Source organism: Triticum aestivum, chromosome 2B (assembly GCF_018294505.1).
Source record: "Triticum aestivum cultivar Chinese Spring chromosome 2B, IWGSC CS RefSeq v2.1, whole genome shotgun sequence".
Lineage (NCBI taxonomy): Eukaryota > Viridiplantae > Streptophyta > Magnoliopsida > Poales > Poaceae > Triticum > Triticum aestivum.
Window position 1 is genome coordinate 215,143,617 of NC_057798.1, and position 10,521 is coordinate 215,154,137.

The following is a 10,521-nucleotide window of genomic DNA, read 5'->3' on the forward strand; positions in this document are numbered from 1 at the left end:
GGGCACCTCTAGACACAACAATTGATCTCTTAGCCGTGTGCGGTGCCCCCCTCCACCATAGTCCTCGATAATATTGTAGCGGTGCTTAGGCGAAGCCCCGGGACGGTAGAACATCAAGATCGTCACCACGCCGTCGTGCTGACGAAACTCTTCCCCGACACCCTGCTGGATCGGAGTCTGGGGATCGTCATCGAGCTGAACGTGTGCTAGAACTCGAAGGTGTCGTAGTTTCGGTGCTTGATTGGTCGGGCCGTGAAGACGTACGACTACATCAACCGCGTTCTTCTAACGCTTCTGCTTTCGCTCTACGAGGGTACGTGGACAACACTCTCCCCTCTCGTTTCTATGCATCACCATGATCTTGCGTGTACGTAGGAATTTTTTTTGAAATTACTACGTTCCCTAATAGGATTGCCATGCAACGGATGCACTGGAGCTATAAATATATGAAAGCTCAACAAAAGAAACTAAGTGGGTGTGCATCCAACTCGCTTGCTCACGAAGACCTAGGGCATTTTGATAAAGCCCATCATTGGGATATACAAGCCAAGTTCTATAATGAAAAATTCCCACTTAGTATATGAAAGTGACAACATAGGAGACTCTCTATCATGAAGATCATGGTGCTACTTTGAAGCACAAGTGTGGAAAAAGAGATAGTAGCATTGTCCCTTCTCTCTTTTTCTCTCATTTTATTTTTTTCTCTCTTTTTTTCTTTTTTTCTCTCTTTTTTCTTTTTTTTCTTTGGTCTTTCTTTTTCTTTTTCTTTTTGGCCTTTCTCTTTTTTTCTTTTTGCAGAGTCCGAAGTCTCATCCCGACTTGTGGGGGAATCATAGTCTTCATCATCCTTTCCTCACTGAGACAATGCTCTAATAATGAAGATCATCACACTTTTATGGATTTACAACTCAAGAATTACAACTCAAAGCTAGAACAAGATATGACTCTATATGAATGCCTCCGGCGGTGTACCGGGATATGCAATGAATCAATAGCAACATGTATGAAAATTATGAAGGTGGCCTTGCCACAAATACGATGTCAACTACATGATCATGCAAAGAGCAATATGATAATAATGAAGCGTGTCATAATAAACGGAACGGTGGAAAGTTGCATGGCAATATATCTCGGAATGGCTATGGAAATGCCATAATAGGTAGGTATGGTGGCTGTTTTGAGGAAGGTAAATAAAGGGTTTATGATACCGGCGAAAGTCGCGCGGTATAAAAGAGGCTAGCAAAGTGGAAGGGTGAGTGTTGCGTATATCCATGGACTCACATTAGTCATAAAGAACTCATATACTTATTGCAAAAGTCTACTTAGCCATCGAAGCAAAGTACTACTACGCATGCCCCAAGAGGGATAGATTGGTAGGAAAAGACCATCGCTCGTCCCTGACTGCCATTCATAAGGAAGACAATCAAAAGAGCACCTCATGCAACAAATTTGTCACACAACTTTTACCATACGTGCATGCTACGTGACTTTCCAACTTCAACAAAAGTATTTCTCAATTTCATAATTACCCACTAGCATGACCCTACCATTACTACCTTTATATCTCAAAACAATCATCAAGCATCAAATTGATCATAGCATCCAATTCACTTCCTATGATAGTTTTTATTATACCCAACTTGGATGCTCATCATTCTAGGACCAAATTTGTAACCATAACAAATACCATGCTGTTCTAAAAGACTCTCAAAATAATATAATTGAAGCATGAGAGACTAGCAATTTCTACAAAATTAAGACACCGCCGTGCTCTAAAAGATATATGTGAAGCACTAGAGCAAAAACTATCAAGCTCAAAAGATATAAGTGAAGCACATAGAGTATTCTAGAAAATTCTAATCAAGTGGGATTCTCCCAAAAGGTGTGTACAGCAAGGATGATTGTGGTAAACTAAAAAGCAAAGACTAGTATAATACACGACGCTCCAAGCAAAACACATATCATGTGGCGAATAAAAATATAGCTCCAAGTAAAGTTACCAATGAACGAAGACGAAAGAGGGGATGCCTTCCTTCCCGGGGCATCCCCAAGCTTAGGCTTTTGGCTATCCTTGAATATCTTGGGGTGTCATGGGCATCCCTAAGCTTAGGCTCTTGCCACTCCTTATTCCATAGTCCATAAAAGCTTTACCCAAAACTTGAAAACTTCACAACACAAAACTCAACAGGAAATCTTATAAGCTCCGTTAGTGAAAGAAAACAAAACCACCACATAAGGTACTGTAATGAACTCATTCCTTATTTATTTTGGTGTTAAACCTACTGTATTCCAACTTCTATATGGTTTATAAACTATTTTACTAGCCATAGATGCATCAAAATAAGCAAACAACACACGAAAAACAGAATCTGTCAAAAACAGAACAGTCTGTAGAAATCTGTAACTAACGCAAACTTCTGGAACTCTAAAAATCCTACAAAAATAGGAAGTCCTGGAAAATTTGTCTATTTATCAGCAGCAAAAATAATCAACGCAAAAGCACATTTCTGTGATTTAACAAAACTAAATTCGTGCGCGCAAAGTTTCTGTTTTTCAGCAGAATTAAATCAACCATCATCATAGGTTATCCTATAGGTTCTACTTGGCACAAACACTAATTAAAAGATAAAAACACATCTAAACAGAAGGTAGATGCAAAATTTATTACTAATCAGGAACAAAAACAAAAAACACAAAGAAAATTGGGTTGCCTCCCAACTAGCGCTATCGTTTAACGCCCCTAGCTAGGTATAAAAGCGAAGATAGATCTAAGTAGTGCCATATTTGACACTCAATTCATAAGTAGCTCGCATGATAGATTCATAAGGTAATTTGAATTTCTTTCTTGGAAAGTGCTCCATGCCTTTCTTTAGTGGAAATTGGAATCTAACATTCCCTTCCTTCATATCAATAATCGCACCAATCATTCTAAGGAAAGGTCTACCAAGAATAATAGGGCAAGAAAGATTGCAACCTATATCAAGAACGATAAAATCTACGGGCACCAAATTTCTATTTGCAACAATGTGAACATCATTGATCCTTCCCATTGGCTTTTGAATGGTGGAATCTGCAAGGTGCAAATTTAAAGAGCAATGATTAAGATCATGGAAATCTAGAATATCACATAAAGTTTTCGGAATCGTGGAAACACTAGCACCCAAATCACACAAAGCAAAACACTCATGATATTTAATTCTAATCTTTATAGTAGGTTCCCACTCATCATTAAGTTTTCTAGGTATAGAAACTTCCAAATTAAGTTTTTCATCATAAGATTGCATCAAGGCATCAATGATATGTTTGGTAAAAGCTTTATTTTGACTATAAGTATGAGGAGAATTAACAACGGATTGCAACAAGGAAATACAACCTTCTAAAGAACAATTATCACAATCAAATTCCTTGAAATCTGAGATAGTGGGTTCAATGCTATTTAAAGTCATGACCTCGCCAATCCCACTTTTACCAAATTTAGCATCAAGATCTAAAAACTCTGAATTCTTGGGACACCTTCTAACTAAAGTTGACTCATCTTCAGTCCCATAATTATCAAGATTCATGTTGCAAAACAAAGATCTAATAGGAGACACATCAATAACTTTAATATCTTCATCATTATTTTCATGGAAACTAGAAGAACACGCCTTTATAAAGCAATCTTTCTTAGCACACAATCTAGCGGTTCTTTCCTTGCACTCGTCAATGGAAATTCTTATTGCTTTGAGGGACTCATTGATATCATGCTTAGGAGGAGAAGATCTAAGTTTAAGAGAATCAACATCAAGCGAAAGTCTATCAACGTTCCTAGCCAAATCATCAACTTTGAGCAATTTTTTTTCAAGCAAGGCATTAAAATTCTTTTGAGAAATCACAAATTCTTTCACACTATTCTCAAAATCAGAGGGCATCTTATTAAAATTACCATAGGAATTATTGTAGGAATTTCCATAATTATTAGAGCAATTACTAGGGAACGGTCTAGCATTACAGTTTCCTCTATAAGCATTGTTTCCAAAACTATTCCTACCAACAAAATTCACATCCATAGATTCATTATTATTCTCAATCAAGGTAGACAAAGGCATACCATTGGGATCAAGAGGAGTATTTTTAGTAGCAAACAACTTCATAAGTTCATCCATCTTTCCACTCAAAACATTGATTTCTTCTATAGCATGCACCTTTTTACTAGAAGATCTTTCGGTGTGCCATTGAGAATAATTAGCCATAATATTATCAAGAAGTTTTGTAGCATCTCCTAACGTTATTTCCATCAACGTGCCTCCCACGGCCGAATCTAAGAGATTTCTAGAAGCAAAGTTCAAACCGGCATAAATTTTTTTGTATGATCATCCATAAATTCAAACCATGAGTAGGGCAATTGCGAATCATCAATTTCATTCTTTCCCAAGATTGGGCAACATGCTCATGATCAAGTTGTTTAAAATTCATAATATCGTTCCTAAGAGTGATAATCTTAGCGGGAGGAAAATACTTAGAGATAAAAGCATCTTTGCACTTGTTCCAAGAATCAATACTATTTTTAGGCAAAGACGAAAACCAAACTTTAGCACGATCTCTAAGTGAAAACAGAAATAACTTCAATTTAACAATATCGTTATCCGTATGTTTCTTCTTTTGCATATCACACAAATCAACAAAGTTGTTTAGATGAGTAGCGGCGTCTTCACTAGGAAGGCCGGTGAATTGATCTTTCATAACAAGATTCAGCAAAGCAGTATTGATTTCACAAGTCTCAACATCATTAAGAGGAGCAAACGGAGTACTAAGGAAATCATTATTATTGGTATGTGAGAAATCACACAATTTGGTATTATCTTGCGCCATGGCAACAAGTAATCCAACACACAAGCAAACAGAAAAAGGCAAGCGAAAAGAGAGGAGGAGATTGGGAAAGAGAGGGCGAATAAAACGACAAGGGTGAAGTGGGGGAGAGGAAAACGAGAGGCAAATGGCAAATAATGTAAATGCGAGGGAGATGGGTTTGTGATGGGTACTTGGTATGTCTTGACTTAAGCGAAGACCTCCCCGACAACGGCGCCAGAAATCGCACGTTGGCGGGAGGTCGAGTCTTGACTTGACTTGGTGAAAGCCTCCCCGACAACGGTGCCAGAAATCCTTCTTGCTACGTCTTTAGCTTGCGTTGGTTTCCCTTGAAGAGGAAAGGGTGATGCAACAAAGTAGCGTAAGTATTTCCCTCAGTTTTTGAGAACCAAGGTATCAATCCAGTAGGTGGCTCCTCAAAAGTCTCATGCACCTACACAAACAAACAAAGAACTCGCAACCAACGCAATAAAGGGGTTGTCAATCCCTTCACGGCCACTTGCGAAAGTGAGATCTGATAGAGATAGTATGATAAGATAAATATATTTTTGGTATTTTATAATATAGATGCAAAAAGTAAAGATGCAAATAAAAGTAGATTGAAAGCAAATACGATAAAAGATAGACCCGGGGGCCATAGGTTTCACTAGAGGCTTCTCTCAAGATAGCATAAGTATTACGGTGGGTGAACAAATTACTGTCGAGCAATTGATAGAAAAGAGAATAATTATGACATTATGTAGGCATGATCATGTATATAGGCACCACGTCCGCAACAAGTAGACCGACTCTTGCCTGCATCTACTACTATTACTCCACACGTCGACCGACTCCTGCCTGCATCTAGACTATTAAGTTCATAAAGAACAGAGTAACGCATTAAGCAAGATGACATGATGTATAGGGAAAAACTCATGCAATATGATATAAACCCCATCTTTTTATCCTCGATGGCAACAATACAATACGTGCCTTGCAACCCTTTCTGTCACTGGGTAAGGACACCACAAGATTGAACCCAAAGCTAAGCACTTCTCCCATGGCAAGAAAGATCAATCTAGTAGGCCAAACCAAACTGATAATTCGAAGAGACTTGCAAAGATAACTCAATCATACATAAAACTATTCAGAGGAGATTCAAATATGTCTCATAGATAAACTTGATCATAAACCCACAATTCATCGGATCTCGACAAACACACCGTAAAAAGAGTTTACATCGAATAGATCTCCACAAGAGAGGGGGAGAACATTGTATTAAGATCCAAAAAGAGAGAAGAAGCCATCTAGCTAATAACTATGGACCCGAAGGTCTGTGGTAAACTACTCACAACTCATCGGAGGGGCTATGGTGTTGATGTAGAAGCCCTCCATGGTCGATTCCCCCCTCCGGCGGAGTGCCGTCGAAGGCTCCAAGATGGGATCTCGCGGATACATAAGGTTATGGCGGTGGAACTTGTGTTTCGTTGGCCCCTGGATGTTTTCGGGGTACGTAGGCTTATATAGGAGGAAGAAGTACGTCGGTGACCGCCCGAGGGGCCCACGAGATAGGGGGGCGCGCCCAGAGGGGGTGGGCGTGCCCTCCAGTCTCGTGGCCGCCTCGGCTGCTTCTTGAATTGTACTCCAAGTCCTCTGGATCATGTTCGTTCCAAAAATCACGCTCCCGAAGGTTTCATTCTGTTTGGACTCCATTTGATATTCCTTTTCTTCGAAATACTGAAATAGGCAAAAAACAACAATACGGGCTGGGCCTCCGGTTAGTAGGTTAGTCCCAAAAATGATATAAATGTGTAAAATAAAGCCCATAAACATCCAAAAGGGGTAATATAATAGCATTGAACAATAAAAAATTATAGATACGTTGGAGACGTATCACATCGTCCTCAGCAGCCTTCCAGCCACCCAACATCTACATGCCCCGGACATCCAGCCCCATCCCGGACATCTGGCCCCAGCCCGGAAATCCAGCCAGAAGCCCGAACATCCGGCGCCACACACCCGAACCTACAGAAGCTGCCTCCACCAGCCCGGACATCCGGCCCCCTAGCCCAGACATCCGGCCCATCGAGAAGGCCCGGACATCCGGCCCCGTTTGTCTGTGCATAGTAAAGGGCCGAAGCCCATGTACCTTTTTGCCCCCCTAGACTATATATACTCCTTGTAACGCCCCGGATTCGATGCGCCAGGTGTCCGACAGTTATTCGCCTTCATTGCCATGTCATTTGCTTGCGTGTTGCATTTTGCCATGTCATCATCTGCATTTCATCTGCATGTTTTTCAAAACTTGCATCCGTTCGGGTTCCCCCGGTTCTCTCCGTTGTCCGTTCGGAGTCCAGCCACATTCGGACCACGCCTGTCGCCCCTCTCAGACCTTGCTTCGTGAGTGGGATAAAAATGTTCCTGGAATGGGCCAAGATTTGCCGAGTGGCCTTGGTATGGAACCGACATACCGCCCGTCAAATTTCGTTCCATTGGAGGTCGTTTGATGCCCCAACGATTAACCGCGTAGCCCGAAACCCCTCTCTCTTTCCACCCCATCCCCTCTTCACGACAGCCCATGAGCCCATCCAAACCCCCTCCATGCTCTCGGTCGTTCGATCACGATCGTGTGGGTGAAAACCGCACTCCATTTGGACTCTCCTAGCTCCCTCTACCTATAAATAGGCCATCTCCCCCGAAATTTGCGGATCAGTCCACCCCTAACCCTAGATCAAACCCTCTCCGCGCCGCCGGACACTTCTTCCGCCGACGGACATGTCCAGCCGCAGCCCGCCGAACAACTAGGACCAGCCACGTCGCTCCGACCAATGGCGTCGCGCCACGTCGCCTTCCCCGCTGCCTCAACCAACCAAGCGCCGCCACCTCAGCCCGCCTCTCTCTCCTCCTGCCGCCGTCCCCGCGCCGCGGCCCACCGGGGCCCAGGCGGGACCCTCCCGGCCCGTCCGCGCGCCTACTCACTGTCCGTGACCACCTCCGCCTCCCGGTGCCTCGTCGTCGCCCGGCCCGCCATCGCCTGGAAACAGAGCCGCCGCCTCCGGATCCGTCGCCTCGCGTCATCCTCGACCTCCTCCGCTCACCGGAATTCCCCGGAGTTTGCCGGAGTTCCTTCATCCCGGATCGGGACCAGATCCACCAAGATGTCCAACCAAACGCCCCGTGCCCGAACCGGATCTCTCCGTCCCGCACGACCCCGTCCAGCTTCGGAGGGTAAAATTCCACCAAGTCCTTGAGATTTTCAACATTCTGGTGCATACTTTGATATGCCATAAGTTGTTGCATACTACTCAGTTTTGCGTGCATAATATGTCAAAATGTTCATAATGAGATGCCCTTCACTTTGTTCCATTATGCCATGCTTGTTTGAGATCATCTTGATGCCCTTATCATCCAAAAGGCATGGAATGTTCATATGATGTTACCTGCTGCCTGTTATCATAACTTGCTGTTTTGTCTTTTTCATTGCATTTTGTGTGTGCATCCTATGAGCTTGATGTCTACATGTGTTTTGAAATATGTCATGCCATATTTACAATGGTGCAATCCATGTATTTTTATGAGTCTTGTAGTGAGTGCATCGAGCTCGTGAAGTAGGGTACTTGATGTTACTATTTTGCTAGGCTGAATGTGCTATATCCTGATGCAATGTTAACCTTCTGCTAAAAGTCATTCTATGCATAATATGGAGATGTTCCTTAATTATGTTTTGTTATAAATGTCATGCTCTATCCATTCATGCCCCTGGTTGCATTTATAGCCTGCTGTAGCTTGTTGTATTCTTGCTCTCAAATTGCTAAATAATGTTGTTGTCAGCCTGTTAACTTTAAGTTCAGTTTTGCCATGAGCTTTGCTAGTGATCCATACATCCTATAACCATGATATTGCCATGTTTAGCTTCATAACCATGTCTTCTTACTATTGATTACCTTGCCATGCCATGTTTTTCTCTGTGGTGAGTGGTACAAGCTCACCAACATGCCTACTTATCGTTGTTCCTGCCATGTCTGAATCTGTCATATCACTTGCCATGTTTGCATGGATGCTACCATGTTTTCTGTTGATCTTTGGAATTAGTTCAGTAAGGGAGTTTTGTTCTTTGTCTTTAGTATTAACATTCCATGCCTTTTTTGCCATGTTAAGTTCCTGTAGCATGTTGTTTGATAGCTTTAAAAATTGCAAACTGATGTTATTTCTGCGAAGTCTGAAACTGTTATAATTTGCAATCTTGCCATGTCCTTTTGAGCATGTTATATTGTTTTCTGGAGATATCTCAGTGTTCATGTTTTGTCATGCTTTACTTGTACTTCATGCCCATGCCTTTTGTTCTTATGTTGAGGTGTTGTAGCGTATTTTTTTGATGCTTGCTAGATGCCTAGTTGCTGTTTTGGACAGCTTGTCCTTTAAACTTGTTTCATGTGTATGTGTTGAACCGTTGCTCTGTTTTGAGTGTGCTCTATATGAAACTTGCTTGATTTTGCATGAAGTCTCATATTATCATGTTGCATCCATGTTTTGAGGTGTTTGCTTGATGTTTGTATGCATTTTGCATCAATGCCCTGTTTAACTTGTTTTGTTCATATCTTCTAGACCGTAGCTCCGAATTAAATGAACTTTGTATGTAACTTGACTAGAATCTCGTGTAAATCATCTTGTTGTATCTTAACTTGCTGTTTAACAACTTGAACATAAGGTTTATTCAGTTCTGGGCCAATTTCTAAATTTGCATATGAGGACTTACCGGAATTGTTATATGTTGTTTCCGGCCTCATTTAACCTTGCTTTGATGTGTTGCTCTTGTATGCATCATCTCTTGCCATGAGTAGCCTCATCTAGCTTTGTCATGCATCATGCTTGGTTGTGCATCATGTCTTGTTTATGTGTTGTGAGTTTACCATGTTGTTTGCTCCTTTTCGGTTGTGCTCCTTCTCGTTAGTTCCTGCTTTGGTGCGATCGTGAGGATTCGTTCGTCTACGCTTGGTTCGTCTTCGTGGCTTCATCTTCTTCACGGACTCGTTCTTCTCCCTAGCAGGATTTTAGGCAAGATAACCTTTACTCTGGATCTCACTACTATCATTGCTATGCTAGTTGCTTCGTTGTATCGCTATGCTGCGCTTCCTATCACTTGTTCTTCAAGCCTCCCCAAATTGCCATGTCAGCCTCTAACCTTTTCACCCTTCCTAGCAAACCGTTGTTTGGCTATGTTACCGCATTTGCTCAACCCCTCTTATAGCATTGCTAGTTGTAGGTGAAGTTGAAGATTGCTCCATGATGGATAGGATTATGTTGGGATATCACAATATCTCTTATTTAATTAATGCATCTATATACTTGGTAAAGGGTGGAAGGCTCGACCTTATGCCCGGTGTTTTGTTCCACTCTTGCCGCCCTAGTTTCCTTCATACCGGTGTTATGTTCCTTGATTTTGTGTTCCATACGCGGTTGGGTGATTTATGGGACCCCCTTGACAGTTCGCTTTGAATAAAACTCCCCCAGCAAGGCCCAACCTTGGTTTTACCATTTGCCTCACCTAGCCTTTTTCCCTTGGGAGTCGCGCTCCCGAGGGTCATCTTATTTTTACCCCCCCGACCAGTGCTCGTTGTGAGTGTTGGTCCAACCTGTCAGCCGCCGGTGGTCACCAGGGGCAACTCTGGGCTGGCCTACCGGAAGTTTGGACAA